General features: G+C 44.2%; 1 protein-coding gene across 1 annotated transcript in view; it reads left to right on the top strand.

Moving 5' to 3' along the window:
* The first annotated feature begins 12216 nt into the window (after window positions 1-12216).
* The window catches only part of LOC146869473 (cysteine and glycine-rich protein 1), a 146403-nt gene continuing 141671 nt past the window's right edge, over window positions 12217-16948 (top strand). The window contains exon 1 of the mRNA XM_085599863.1: window positions 12217-12418. The gene's annotated coding sequence lies outside the window, so the exon portion shown is untranslated. The remainder of the gene's footprint in view (window positions 12419-16948) is intronic.

Here is a 16948-nt window from a genome sequence, read left to right on the forward strand (position 1 = left end):
GTGTCCCCCCGGACCCCATCTCCCTTTTTTTTAATACACATCTGTACCTCCTCCCTTTTTTATGTAAAGGTCTACCAGACAGCACTGCTGTCACTGCAATCTAAGCCACTATACTCGACACCACTGAACTCTATGCCACTGTACTCTGCACCACTACATGCTATAACACTGCACTCTACTCTGCACCACTCCACTCTATGCCACTACACTCTACACCACTGCACTAGACCACTACACTCCAGGTCAATACACTCAATGGTACTCTAATCAACTGTGCACCACTGCACTCTGTGCCATTCTATTCTGCACCACTGCACTCCAACATACACCACTCCACTCCTCTCTACTATGCCCCACTCTACTCTATGCTAATGGATTTTGCCCTACTCTACTATGCACAACTGCACTCTTTACTCTGCACTCTACCCAGCTCCAGAATATGCCACTCCACTGTACTTTGCACCACTCCACTCTATGCCACTTCTTTAGGCGTTAGGCTAATGCATTTTAGCGTGGTGGTCGGCATCGCCGCACTGAAATGCATTGACACGCATTATAGCGCCTCTCAGCTGTCGAGCCCGAGTGCATATAATTCCCCAACACTGAAAGCTGTAGTGGTAGGGCGCTGCGCGCTACTCCGGCAGGCTCATGGGCTGGTGGTACAATGTAACACCATACGGCCTGGCGTCAGGAGAGGAGTCATTGTCAGTGCCCAATGGCAATGTTCAGACAACGTGAGTCTCTCACTGAGTTGAGACTCTTTAATAGGGCGGGCTGGCGCGAGGGCGGGATTTCAAATTTAAAATGGCTATGCTGCTCAGCTGCAGTGTGCGCGAGATTTTGGCAGTGCAGCTGAGCACTATAGTTGCGGCGGTGGGTGTAATGATCCCATGGGCGGGCCACACCGTCTGAGGGTCAGCCGACCCCCAACGGTGGTGCCAGATGACTCACTCGCCGTTGTGAGCCTGCTCCTCAACGGTAATGCTGAGTGACTGAGCTAAGTAAACGTATTTTATTTTTCAGATAACTCATGCAATTTCAGACCTGAAATAATCATGAACCGTACTAAGCCTTTAGCATAATTGAAACACAGGGAGGCCAGAACTTTACAGATCAATCAGCCATGCCCCACCTACCCTGCATCCGAGTCTACTCTTGGCGTGGGTGATCCACTTGTCTGCAATTTTCCAGCAAACGCACCACCCCTTTGGTTGCTAGCAGCACCACACACTTCACAGACTGGCCCCAGGTACACAAAATGGCGGGCGGCAGCTTAGTTTTTCTTTGCAGCACCCGCCATCATCAGACAAGTAAGTGGTGCTTTCTGTGCCGTACGACCCCTTACAGTGTTGTAGGGATGGTCATGATGCAGTGTGCTGCTTTGCGGCCTGCTGGACCCATGCCCTAAGCCCCCACACCAGTCTGGCCACATATTGCCACAGATTGGTGTAAAAAAGACAGCAATGCAGCTCTTGTCCTCTGATCACATATTTTTTCGGGAACGGGGCCACAGTGACTGTCCATTCTCCTTATCCCGGGCCTTTTTCAGTAGGCAGACCGCACAAGAGTTTAAGCATGACCTCTACCAGCCCAGACTGTCAGCAACTCCAGTTGAGGCTTCTGCTATCCCCTATCCCAGAAAGAAGAAGGCTGGCTGCAAGAAGGCCCAGCCCAGAAAAAGGATGCGGCCAGCCAGCAGTAACAATTTGGCCGCGAGCGGTGATAAATGTGCAGGGCACTGGCTGGTGACAGCTAAGTAAGTTCTTCAGATATCGGAAAACTGCAGTCATTAATTTGTGTAATGTGTATCAATTGCAACACTGTAATACCAAACTAGTGTAGCATTTTTTTACTACAAAATGAATTTCTAACTTACAGATCAAAGCGTATATGCAGGCCAACATTGAGATAAGACAGTTATTTGGTATAGATTACCAGTCGCATTTTATTTAATGCTACAAAAAAATATTACATGAAGGTGTGGTACAGTAGGAAAGAGAGCAGGGCAACTTCGCAAATCACAAAGTACCCCGCGTCAGGTGTGAGTGGTTTATTCAATCAAGGTACTATACTGCATTTAGTAAAACAAGATTTTCGTTTTGTACCGTACATTTTCTTGATCCACTGCCATTTATAAAGTGCCTGTGAAGGTGTCACACATGAGACGTGAATATCACTCATAGGTGACTTGAAAACATAGAAATGTCACTCATGTGTGTACTGAAAACTTGGCTGCAATGGAATGGGCCGCGCTGGTAAGGGTCGGGTGATGGAACTCGCACTGACGTCACACGCCGAAACGCCGGCGAGACTCACTCCACACGAACCTCGTCTCTCCGGCGTTTCTCGGCTTCTTGCGGCTCCCAGCCACAGGTCACTGGTCCCCAGTCCGAATTCCAACCGGGCAGGACGACGAACTGACCTCGTATTCGTGGGGGCGCGTCGAGTCTCAGAGAGAGCGTACGGCTGAGCGCTCTCAGTGGGAGTGTAACCCGGGCAGAGAGGTGTCTGATCCCGTGGCTGTGCCCTGGAGTCTGCCACATAAACTGCAGCGAACCGATCGTCAAGCCCGGGCTACCTGACCTATGGGGAGTGGCGCTCAGTGACCACGGAGTGCCTCACAGTGAGCTCGGTGCACTTGTAACATTGGAGTACATCTCAACTCGGAATACCTGTGAGTGAACGTGGAGTGCACTACCCGGTGAAGCCTGAGCTCTGCTCACTCATCTGGGTCACCTTTAAGTGGGCTCGAAATACCTCTAAGTGGGCTCGGAGTAGCTCTCAGCCAGGACTATCATTCCGGGATGCCCCTGGGTTCAGACCACATGCGTAAGCATTGGGCATAGACCCCTGTGAGGCTTGCGTCGCCCGGACTGCCCATTGTTCTCCTGTTGGGGAAACTAATACCTGCGTGCTGCCGCCATCAGTGTCTTCCCTCCCGCCGCCGCAGCTGGACACCTAGCGGCCGCAGAGAGGAGGGGGACTACACCTCCCAGCCTGCCCTGCTTTCCGCATCGCTGGTCACGCGTCCGAAGGCGCTGTAAAATACGAAAGGATCCGCGTCGCGTGAACGCGCGCGGGTCGCGCCGGGTGAAGACCGGGCAAAGGGCGGGTTGTCTAAGGCCGTCAGAGGCCGAAGGAGACTGGGCTGGGCCACCCCTCTAATATTTGGGACACGTGAGAGGCATAATCGTTCATATTTCCTGTTGACTGTGCATATGAGTCGCTGTGATACTCCAGAACTAAAGGTAGGGGGAGCCTTATATATAAACTTCTGGATATGGCAAGGCGTCGAGCCAAAGCGCTAGCCGACACAGCATGCAACACTATCGATACATACTTGGTAAAAGCAGTTAGTGCCCTTACTCAAGAAATAGACCGAACAGAAACGCGACTATCAATGGGATCAAGTATACCACAACCAATAGATCAAGGAAATCTTAGTAGAGCAACTACATACACCAGTGAAGCGGCCATAGGTACGACTACCTCAGATGGAGTTGTTATTAATGATAGTATTCGACCTAAAATTTCGAATACTCCTAGTTTGTTCGATACAGATGATAGTCCCGCTCCTTTATTATCCCCATTGGTTAACCCAAAAGGTGCTCGGAAAAAAATCATAGGACAGGGCAATATAATGAGGAAAAGGGGAAAATAATTAACTACTACGGAGAGCATGGTCACCACACGCACAAGGGCTAAGCAAAATTCTGTGAGCATATGTAATATGGAAGTAATCTTTGATAAATTGGTTGAACTGATTAGGCCCTTAAACGAAAAAGTAGATAATTTGGCGAGGGAGGTTCACAAATTAAGAGGTTCTATTGATAGAGACAGGTTGCATGAACTACAAAGAGCTGGTGTAGAAGCAACCACTATACCAGAGGGCACTATTGTGGGAAGCACTAGTAAATCAAATATGACTAAGAATAAACCCTCTATGGTTCCTACCACAAATACTAGCAGTATTCCTGTTAGTGTACAACATGTTACACATCAGCCTTGCGGAGGTCCAGCTATAAGTCCCCAATTACCTGTGGGAGGAAATTTAATAGCGAGTATAAATCAGGGAGCACAACTTAATGCAAATACCACACCCATAGACCAAATATGTAGGGACAAGGAAGCCCATGTGACAGCAACAACTACCAGACAGCCCCCACCTCGTATCAATTTGCCCCCGGAATGCAGTGCTTATGTGGCAGTGCTCGCAAATGTACCTAAGCTAAGAAATGGGCAAGTAGAGAATCATGATATACTAAAAAACAAAACCCTCCACTGGTAGGCCAATAATTGTAATTTCCCTATGGAGGGGGCTAGCCAGATCATACTAACACAAAGGGTGGGTTGGGTAGGCCCGCTGAGGAAAAACTTTGAGGGGGATTGTGTTATAATTAATTTTAAATCCTGTTAATGGGCTAAAAGTACCCTTAAAAATGCTCCACTACCTTTGGCGTGGGAATTCAATACTACTTTACTACCATTAGGCTATTTTTATAGGCACCTATTGGAACCCAGCCATTCATCCAACACCAATTTTGTAAATCACCCGAGACACTGTTCTAATTTCTCTATCCCAATATATAATAGATTCAAGGCCCTAGAATCCTTGGAGGATATTGATTGACTTCATCCTTCAAAAGGTATAGAACAGGATAGTTATCATATAAGTCCCGTACCAATTGTAACACCCGTAGAATGTAAGGAAGTAAAGAGTTACTGCAGTCAGGATACCTGCCACACACTTAGTGTAGTAATAGTTACACAAATACCTACTGCACTTAAACTTAATATAGTTGAAGCTGCTAACACAATAGAGGGACTGGAACCTACCAGCATACCAGGAAAGTTACTTACGAACGATACCACCCTACCTACAGAAATTTATGTAGTAGTAAATAACGGATGTGCAGCTGTTAACTTAGATCTGGATTCGGGCTATAGTGTTGTCACCTGGAATATAGCAGGTATAAATAGAAAACTGGATGCTCCATTTTGGAAGGATTTCATAACAACTGGTTATGATATAATATGTCTCCAAGAAACTTGGCGCAAGGAGCCTATCTTCATCGAGGGTTATACCTCATATTGCTTGAATGCAGTTAGCTCAGTCGCTGGTAGGGCTAAAGGCGGTCTATTAATCCTTATACCAACTAAACTTAACATTTGCAAAACTAGCAGTTACACCTCAGTGGATATACACTCCCAGGTGTTATGGCTAGAATTTAATAAAGGAAAAGATTTAATACTGATTAATTTTTATAATAACGTTTTAGTACTGATAGAGGTAAAATCCTAGTCCCGTTGGAAAACGAAATTGAGAGGACTTTGGCGTTATCATGCAACCAGCCCATTATTTTATGGGCTGGAGATTTTAATATTAGTCCATGCCCATTTGCAATGAGTGACCTGTGTGGGTTTAGAAGGGAAAGTGGAAATGTGGAAGATGCTGATTATTTGCACTTTCCACATTGTACTTATGGTTCAGTGTTAAATAATATGATAGCAAAGTTTGATCTGGAAATGTTAAGTTGCACGAAAAACAGGGAACATTTTGACTGTCCAACTTTTTCAGGGAGAAATGATAATACTTACATTGACCATAGTCTGCTCTCCAACAACACTGCTTATTCTAGCCTATGGGTCAACGAGCAAGCATTAAGCGACCACAATAGTATATCCATAGTATTACAATGCTGGGGTAATAAACAAACCAAGGGAAATAATTGTATTAATAACGTTGAAGCCGTGAGACCAAATGGGACAAGGATTAGATGGACGAGGATCGTCCCACATAAAATACATGAGGAGGTGATCAGAAAATGCAGCAAGGAGATAGACTACTGTCTTGGTGAGGAAGTTAATCCCAACATTATACTTACTAGCTTTCTGAGGATTAACGAAACAATAGTAAGCCTGCTCACTAAGAAAAATAATGGGAAAAAAGAAATTAACTTAGGGTGGTTCGATAAAAGCTGCACTCGCGCTCTACATGATTTAAAACAAGCTCTGAGTACTAAACTGCGTAATTCCACTAGTATTAAAAACTTTCGCAGTATCTATAAAACAACCCTTGCTAATAGGAAAAGAGAGCTTCAAGAAGAGGCCTGGAACAACCTTAACCTAGCGGCAAACACAAACAACAGTAAACTCTATTGGGAGACTACAAATAGCTCCTTTTTAAAGAACGACTGAGTGCCTGAAATAACCTCACTTGTAGACTGTAATTCATGGACCGAACATTTTTTAAATATTTTTAACCCTGGTAGGATAATTTTAGATCCTTTAATGTATAGTGATTGTACTTGGCCAATGTTACCCCTAGATATAAGTCTAGATGAGGTATATGAGGGCCTAACCAATAGTAAAGGAGGTAAAGCCCCTGGACCTGATGGGGTCCCGTTGGACTTATATAAAACTGAGTTACACCTGTGGGCCCCTATTTTGACTAGGGTTTTTAACGCAACTGCGGATGGACAGATACCTATTTCATGGGGCCAATCCCTAATTATTCCCCTCTTCAAAAAAGGTTCCAAATCTGAGGCAAGTAACTATCGCCCCATCTCTCTTTTGGACTCCTCAATTAAAATAATGAGTAGAATTATGCTAAGGAGATTAGAAACGTGGGCCATGGATAACACAATTTTATCAAAAGCACAATATGGTTTTAGAAAAGGTTTGGGGACACTGGAACAGTGTGTAAATTTGGACCTCCTTATTAATAAATATACAATTGCTAAGGAGGGCAACCTGTTCCTCTGTTTCGCAGACCTGAGCAGTGCTTTTGATCTTGTAGATCATAAAATCCTATGGGAAATCCTATTAGAATTAGGTGCCCCAAAAGAATGTGTATACTTTTTAGCACGGCTCTACTCTAGATTGTCATGTAACGTCCGTTATGGACCAACAGGGGAATGTACTTCGTTTTTTAAAGTTGCCAGAGGAATCCGACAGGGTTGTGTTTTAGCGCCTTTTTATTTTCACTATTTATTAATCAGATTGATTCCATTTTAAGTCAGCTACCCTCGGATGCCCCTACTATAGAGGGGAGTTCTATCCCGATCTTATTATATGCGGAAGATGCTTCCCTTTTATCGTGAACACAGGTTGGATTACAACGCCTTATTGATAAGTTTGTGTTATTCATTGAAAATAGAAAACTGATAGTCAATAAATCCAAGACTTTCGCGATGATTTGTGGCAAGAAAGTAAAGTCGGCTAGTACTTTCTATATTGATAAAGCCAAAATGCAAACGGTCAGTAGGTTCTGCTACCTAGGAATAACATTCTCTGGAGATGGGAAATGGGCAAATGAGGACGAGAATGTGAGAATGAAGATGAGCAGAAACATTAATAGTATATTCAGATTTTCCGCCAAGTTGGGGCAAAGAAGAATAAAAGAAATGATGGCTATCTATAATGCCAGGTGTGTCTCATCAGCACTGTATGGGGCGGGCGTGTGGGGCCACTATTGTGTGAACTCTTTACAGAGTGATGAAAATAAGTTTTTAAAAAAAATATTATGTGCCCCCCCCCCTCAGCATCAACTGTGTTAATTCACGAGGAAGTTGGAATAGAATATGTCATGGATTTAGCTGCATTACGCCCTTTATTACTCTGGCGTTCTATCTGGTCTAAACCTGAAACATTATTTACGCAAACAATTATCAAAGACTGTCTGATGCTTGACCAGTCATTACGTATACCTTGGCTGAGCTACATTTATTATTGGTTTAATCTTTTATATAATTGTAATATCTATTTGAGAGAAAAAGCTGCAGCGTTGATATCAAAGAAAGATTTAAAACTGAGGTTTTTGTCATATAAGAGTGCGGCCAGAGAGAAGCAGTCAAGAAAGTTCCCAGCTGCAGTATCCTATTATGATTTAAACTTAAATAAAGGTTTTCAGACATATCTCACTGCAGTAACGCGCAATTCACACCGATTTGTTTTAACCCGCTTAAGGTTGGGGATTGTCCACCACTTAGTGTCATTCCCGCACATGAGAATTAGATCTAATTCTAAATGCCCCTGTGACAATATCTCAAAACAAAGCTGCTGTCATTTTCTACTGTTTTGCAAGTTTTATCTCTATTTTAGGAAATTTTATCTTAAACCTATTTTTGTTAAATACAATATTCGGTCCACCAAAACAGCAATGAAGTTAATATCATCTTTAGGAAGTCCAGATATCTGCTTTTTTACTGCATCTTATGTGTTAAAATGTATATCCATTAGGAAGTCAATAATTAGCACTGTGTAATTTTTATTCATCTGCATATTTGCACATTACTATGTACTGATATCAACTTTTCCGTACTTCTAATTTTAAGGAGACTACTATGTATGGTTGGATATTACATTCTAAAAATGTCTTTATTGCACCTTGCACTTTTTGCACTGCTATTATATAAATGTTATTAAATACGGAAACTGTACATTGTCAAATAATGTTAACCCCTTCAATACCCCGCCCTTTTCCCCTGCTGTGCCGGGCCTTTCATTAGCGGGCGGGGTCCATGACGAGATAGTCTCGTCATGGGCACAGCGCAACCGTGCTCCATGACGAGACTATCTCGTCATGGGCATAGAAGAGGTTAATATAAATTTTAGGAAGCACAGATAATTGTCTTTCTATTGCATTGTATGAGCTAAGCGTAACCATAAGGAGGTTAATAATTTACACTGTGAAGTTTTCTCTATTTAATTGCGTATTTTGCACATTACCAGGTACTGTTAGCAATTTTTTTTGTACTCTTAATTCTGTGGAGATTATGGATATTTATTGCACTTTAATAATGCCTTCTTTGCACTTTGCTTATTTGCACAGTTACTATAAATCCGTCACCTTTTGTGGAAATTGCATATTGTCAATGAATACTAATGGAATATTTCATCGGTACTGAAAGTGGTTGAACCTTTACATTGTAATGCATTCTGCTTACTTTATACGGCACCTTTCTGTTAGATAATCTAAACCTCTTTGTGATCAAATGTTACTGTTTTATTTTCAAACAATCTTTTAATTGTTTTGTCTTGTTTATATGGTTGTATTTTACAAACCGAACAAAGCTTTTGAAACTGAAAACTGAGACAGACTCTGGTCAGAGATGACAGAGATATAGTCATTGAAATGTGACTCATAATCACACTGAAATTATGAAAATGCTACACATAGCAATCTGAAACATTGGCAGCTATGATTCTACTCTGCACTCTGCACTCTATAGCGCTGCACTCTACGCCAATTCAAGCTACTGTTTACCACTCCACTCTATACCACTTCATTCTACTATAAAACAATCTACTGTACGCCACAACACTCTTTACTACACCACTCTAAGCCACTCTTTTACAATATCCACTCTACTTCACTGCACTCTATGGCACTGCACTCTACGCCAATCCAAGCTACTGTTTACCACTCCACTCTATACCACTTCATTCTACTATAAAACAATCTACTGTACGCCACAACACTCTTTACTACACCACTCTAAGCCACTCTTTTACAATATCCACTCTACTTCACTGCAATCTATAGCACTGCATTCTACGCCAATCCAAGCTACTGTTTACCACTCCACTCTATACCACTTCATTCTACTATAAAACAATCTACTGTACGCCACAACACTCTTTACCACACCACTCTAAGCCACTCTTTTACAATATCCACTCTACTTCACTGCACTCTATAGCACTGCACTCTACGCCAATCCAAGCTACTGTTTACCACTCCACTCTATACCACTTCATTCTACTATAAAACAATCTACTGTACGCCACAACACTCTTTACTACACCACTCTAAGCCACTCTTTTACAATATCCACTCTACTTCACTGCACTCTATAGCACTGCATTCTACGCCAATCCAAGCTACTGTTTACCACTCCACTCTATACCACTTCATTCTACTATAAAACAATCTACTGTACGCCACAACACTCTTTACTACACCACTCTAAGCCACTCTTTTACAATATCCACTCTACTTCACTGCACTCTATAGCACTGCATTCTACGCCAATCCAAGCTACTGTTTACCACTCCACTCTATACCACTTCATTCTACTATAAAACAATCTACTGTACGCCACAACACTCTTTACTACACCACTCTAAGCCACTCTTTTACAATATCCACTCTACTTCACTGCACTCTATAGCGCTGCACTCTACGCCAATCCAAGCTACTGTTTACCACTCCACTCTATAGCACTTCATTCTACTATAAAACAATCTACTGTACGCCACAACACTCTTTACTACACCACTCTAAGCCACTCTTTTACAATATCCACTCTACTTCACTGCACTCTATAGCACTGCATTCTACGCCAATCCAAGCTACTGTTTCCTACTCCACTCTATACCACTTCATTCTACTATAAAACAATCTACTGTACGCCACAACACTCTTTACTACACCACTCTAAGCCACTCTTTTACAATATCCACTCTACTTCACTGCACTCTATAGCACTGCACTCTACGCCAATCCAAGCTACTGTTTACCACTCCACTCTATACCACTTCATTCTACTATAAAACAATCTACTGTACGCCACACCACTCTTTACTACACCACTCTAAGCCACTCTTTTACAATATCCACTCTACTTCACTGCACTCTATAGCACTGCATTCTACGCCAATCCAAGCTACTGTTTCCTACTCCACTCTATACCACTTCATTCTACTATAAAACAATCTACGGTACGCCACAACACTCTTTACTACACCACTATAAGCCACTCTTTTACAATATCCACTCTACTTCACTGCACTCTATAGCACTGCATTCTACGCCAATCCAAGCTACTGCTTACCACTCCACTCTATACCACTTCATTCTACTATAAAACAATCTACTGTACGCCACAACACTCTTTACTACACCACTCTAAGCCACTCTTTTACAATATCCACTCTACATCACTGCACTCTATAGCACTGCATTCTACGCCGATCCAAGCTACTGTTTACCACTCCACTCTATACCACTTCATTCTACTATAAAACAATCTACGGTACGCCACAACACTCTTTACTACACCACTCTAAGCCACTCTTTTACAATATCTACTCTACTTCACTGCACTCTGTTCCACTGCAATATAAGCAGCGCGACTCTATGCCACTTTACTCTACACAACTTTACTCTACATCACATAATTCCACATAATTCCACTGTACACTGTGCCAGACATTTACACTACACAAATCCACTCCACACAATTCCACACCGCACAATTCCACAACTAATAATTCAAATTCAACCCACATAATTCCACTCAAACCACATACATCCACTGCATAACACAAGGGTAAAAGACATTGCCATTTACAACAGCAATAGCTCTAAATCCAAAAATTGAGAGACCTATTACATTTCTAATGTTTGTTTCTCTTTTTTACTGGTGGCCTTTTTGATGTGTTTGTGAAAGCGAAAGGGGCACTAGTAGCAGCCCTGGGCTTTTAAAACCGACCTCCAATGAATCCGCTCTCCCCCTCACCACCCCCATCTACCCATAGTCCCCGGTGGAATAAATGCGGCATAATATCACGCATATTTACTATGGCAAGGGTATTGATCTAATAATATAACACCCATTCCCAGTGGCTCGCGTGTTCACAAGCTATGCAGTTGCTGTTGCTGTCAGTCCTTTCCTTTGAATTGTAAATTGATACTTGTATAGCGCACTACTCACCTGCAAGGGTCTCAAGGCGCTTGTACGAATACCGCTGTGGAACCCATCCTGGCTTTCCCTGTGAGGCATGCAAGCAATCCTTAGCACACGTACTAGTTATATACAGTAAAATTGTGATGTGTTTTCACTGTAAGGTGTCCACTCCTGGGCACCCCCAAGGTGGAGGCCAGGCATCCTTAGGGTTGTGGGGGGCCGTTGTGGAGATTAAGCAAGCTATTGCCCAGAGTTGCAGAGTGGGACTGGCCCCAAGGCGAGAATTATCAGGTCCGTGGAATTTTTGAGTCCAAGACCCGCCGAGGCGGGGAATTGAACCCTGGTCCCGGGATAGACCTCTGCATCAGGGTCTGCCGCTCTAATCATTGAGCCACACTTCTCCGATTGATACAAGCTGGGGCCTATAAACGCTTTCCCTCCTAAATAAGGATTGGCGTGTGCACAGAAACCTGCCTGGCTGCCCTGCACTGACGCCTTTATAAGGAAAATGCATCCTTCTGTGTGGGGTTAAGCGGTGGGGGCGGTGTCAGCCTGCCGCTGGGGAGTGTGCAAAATCCGGTCTGCTTCTGGTATTCACTGGGGCCCCTCCCCGTCTGCATACACACAAAACCCAGCCCCGCGCGCTAGCTATCGCCAGTCTGCAGGGAGAAAGAGACAAGAAGGTGACCCGCCCTTCACCGGAGACGCACACGGCAGCCCAGCAGGTAAGCACGTGAGTGCGTGTGGACGCGTGTGACTGTAAGCCTCGGGCTACCTGAGCCCCCGCTGGGCCTGAGCGGAAGAGTAAGTCAGGAAGCTTCCGAGTGAAGCTTGCTGGCTCCAGCTACCACCATATGTGACGTTTGGGCTGGCGGGATAGGTCTGTACATTCAACTCCCGCCGCAGTCATGTGTATAGGTCACGACGTGTCACGGAGTTGTGTCCTAAATTCTGGCACAGCCTTTCATCCTCCCATGTCAGTAACATTAATAGAAGTATTCTTGCATTGAACGATAATAAAGGAACGCACGTGTGTTTCAATCGTAAGAATAAGATGTTCCACAACTGTTCTTTTGTTTACATCCGTCAGACCATGGCATGGAAACCTGGACATGTTTTGTTTTTGTTTCGGGTAATACAAGATCGCTAAATCCCACAGCGGTTCCTGCTTCTTCAGAGGGTGGCCAAGGCTTGTTTGATATACACGGCGAAAGGTGACTAATATTGTAAAACTTTCCAAGCTCTTTGTGGCATCCCACTAAATGCAAGGACGACTGATTCTGACGAGAACTGCTGATGCAGTGTCAGATGCAGGAGCCATGACGAGCATCTCTGGCCATCTACACCCACCCCGATGAAAAGTCCTCCTGTTGTAAAGCTGAACAATGTGTAGTGTAAGTTATGAAAGGGGCAGTATTTCATTTTTTTCATAAACTTTATTCGGTTTACAATGTTAAAACCATAAAAGTTGCAATATATGCACATCTCAAAGGAGAAGTACGTTAATAATGTACGATTCATAACCATAAAAACAGAAAATATATATAATTTACAGGGGGCAGAGACACATGGGCCGTAAGTTTGTAATAAAAGAAGAAGTAACATTTCCCACTGAGAGGTTAAAAACGAGCCCATGTTCCCGCCAAAGGTTACGGATAATAATAACAAGTACAATAAATAAATAACATATACATTTCTGTACTTAAAAAGGAGAACACGCATGAGTCATACCTTAGAACTGTGAGTACCATCTCCCCCTAAAATAGCTAATATTCCAGGCAAGCCCTGGTTCTCACCTGAGATTTTAAATAACCTACAATAAAAAATATTCAGTCTGGTTTCAACAACTGCAGATACAAAAGTGCTGGGCGAACCTGGTTAAAGTGAAGCCTCTTTAAAAGAGGGAGTAAAAAATGTCTCCGTGGTACTTCATAGAATTTGCAGAGGAACATAAAGTGTAGCAGATCCTGTGGAGACACATTGTCGCAGCACAGGGTACTAACACCTGTCCTCTGCTGCACCCTTTTGCAACGGCAATCAACAAATGGAAAAAATCAAGGCGAAACCTAGACAGTAAGACCCGCTCATGGGTGGTCAATGTTCCCAAAAGGTATGGCTCAGTCAGTGGATGAGTTTTTAGGGTCAGATATTTGCGGACGCTCGGTTTGCATAATTAACCGATTCCACATCCTTTTTTGTTATAATAGAGGGTTTTAAAAAGAGTTCCGGACGACCCAACTCTGTATAGCGACCTCTAACATACTTTAACCATGGTATTCTAGACATATGTTCAAGGTTCATACAGTCCCGTATGATCTGCTTGGTAAGCTCTAGCTCCTTGTTTTGGCCAGCACTTAAGCCAAAACACTAGAGGGCGCAGAGCAAGAGTATTGCATAAAAATGGGGCCCCCAATTCTTCATGAGCTACCAGGTTCGATAAACCGGTTGGCATTCCCAGCAGGTGCTTTAAAAAGTTAATCTCTGCCACCTGCAGCGCGTCTGCTGTGGTATACCCCCAGACTTCACTACCATAACATGCAGTTGATACACCTTTGGCCTGATAAATTTTCAACATGGCTGCAATTGGGCGCTTGCCCATCTTAGCAGCAAAGTTGAATATAGCGGCAGTTATTCGGGTGAGCTCCCCCTTTTTCTTCTGGATAAGTGTCCCCCACTTCAGGCGATCATCCAGCAGGACCCCCAGGTATGAAAACACTGACGTTGTGGGGACCTTCACAGAACCTACAGAAAAAGGATACTTTTTCGTAGGACGGGCCCCTACCTACCAGACATAGGATTTTGCATTATTGATGGCTAAGTCACGGGACCCCATAAAATTCAGGAATGCGTCTAATAGGGATTGGAGTCCTCTAGCAGTTCTCGCTATGAGGACGGCGTCATCCGCATATAGGAGAACGGGGAGACCCCGGCGCCCCACATGCGGAAAGTCGGCCCCCGTAGCTACCAGAGCTCCTTCAAGATCATTAATGTAAAGGTTAAACGGGAAGGGGCCAGAATACAGCCCTGCCTTACCCCTCTTTCAATATTGAATTCCCTGGAAACCCGAAGATCCTGTGCATATCTGATGTTCGCCTTAGTATCCCTATTCAGATCCATTAGAAAGTCCATGATGGAGGCCTCCACCCCCATGGCCCTCATGGACTGCCACAGTTTGACCCGGTTGACACAGTCAAACGCGGAAGAAAGGTCCCTACAGGCCATGTAGATCGTATCTGGGCGGGCCATCGTATACTTGCCAAGGATCAGGTAGAGGTTTAAACATTGGGCCACCGTCGACCTCCCTGCACGAAACCCATATTGGGTGTCAGCAATGATGTTATGCTCCTCTGCCCATGAAGATAGTCTTTGCAATAGTACTCCTCCCACCACCTTTACTACTGAATCGATGAGAGAAATAGGTCGGTAGCAGTGCGGACTGTTTTGATCCCCCTTTTTTAAACACTGGCACGATAGTAGAAATTGCCCAGGATTCGGGGCTACCGTCCCTGGCCACTGCATTTAGTACGGCCACCAGGATCGGGGCCCAAAAGGATGGATCCAATTTATAGAGGTCCGGCGGAATTCCATCCGGTCCAGGAGCCTTGTTGCATGTTAGGCCAGCAATTCCCTCCTCTACCTCTGTTAGCTCAAAAACCAGGCAGTCAGTGTTTGTTACCCGGGGTGGCTGGTCGTAATATCCCATAAAGCCCTTAAACATGGATTGAAAATGGGCCACCCATTCGTCTTCCGTGATGTGGGAGCCTAGATCATTGCCTGAATCTTCAGCAAACAATGGTCTGTTAACAATACCCCAAAACCGTATGCCAATCCTTAGAGTACTAGACTCTAGCAGCTCCCTCCATGCCTCCTCCATGAGAGCTCCCTTACGGGTAGCTAGGGCCTGTTTATGTTCTGTACGACATACGCGTATATATAGGTGTTTCTCGGAACAACTTTCAAGGCCCCCTTTAACTTACGTGCTGCCTGAGAGCACGAAGAATCAAACCATCTTGGGTTTGAGCAGGATACCTTCCGAACCGGAGCCCTCAAAAGTTCCCCTGCTTTGTGGGAAATTACGCTAAAAGCACTAAGGACATCCCTCGATAGACTCTCCGCTGCACATGAGTCTCTCACCTCCCTGTGGAGAGCATCCGGGTCAATCTGGGACCATTTAAGGCGCTGCCCACCGTCTATAGGTCTTGATATTCCTGGTGCCCTTCCCCTAGGTTTGCTGGATAGAAATGCACCACAAAAGTATACACAGAGGGGATTGCGATCACTATAAGTGCTGTCCTTGATGGTAAACCTTTAAAAAAGGGACTGGGAGGAAGACGAAATTAGAATATGGTCTATAAAAGACCCGGTACCTCTCCCTTTGAAGGTGGGAATCGGGGCTTTACAGTTAGGGACAAAGAGGGACATTAGTGTCAGTAGATCAAATTCATTGACTAGATTATTTAGTTCATCGCCCTGTGTTGAATGCTCAAAATGAAACCCCCTCATTCTGTGGCTTCCCAAGTCAGACATCTTTGCGATCTTTGGGTCGCCACAAGGGTGGGTATTAAAATCTCCCAGCACCATCAAGGGGTGTGAGCTAAGATCACAGAACTTCCTTAAATAGTGACTCAGCTGAAGGATGTTACCTTCCCCCGTTTTGCTATCAGTGAATTATAGACATTGATCAGGCTCATTATATTGTTCCCCTTCTTAAGTGTGATGGCCTGAAGGCCCTGACTGAAAAAACGTATGGGTTCGTACCTGACAGTCCACTGTCAGGGAGATATAAATAACCAAACCTCCTTTGGCTCTACCACTAGTTGACGAGGAGGCAGGAACAAAATAAGCTTTAAAACCCTCCAGAAACAGATTGCAGTCCACCAACCAGGTTTCTTGGAGGCAGACTACTCAGAATTGCCTAGCAAACTGTTGCCATATAGGATCCTTGAACGTATCTGCCAGGCCTGCTATGTTCCATGATAGAACATTACTATCCAAAACCTGGGGTGTCACCTCTCTTTGTGTTGATGGAAGGTGAACCATCTGCAATGTCTCTATCACAGTCGCCGGGGTTGAGTAAACCCTCTGTTGGTACGTTGGCTCTGCTACGATCTCAGTAGGGATATCCAGTCAATCACATTCCTCCACCCCCGATAGCATAGAGAATCTATTAGCTAACGCTAGGGTAGGAGGCATGACAGGAGCAAAATGAGGCCCCCATGAGTGACTTGTACTATGAGATGATTGTGGAAACCCTT

Source organism: Triturus cristatus, chromosome 1_1 (genome assembly GCF_964204655.1).
Source record: "Triturus cristatus chromosome 1_1, aTriCri1.1, whole genome shotgun sequence".
Classification (NCBI taxonomy): Eukaryota; Metazoa; Chordata; class Amphibia; order Caudata; family Salamandridae; genus Triturus; species Triturus cristatus.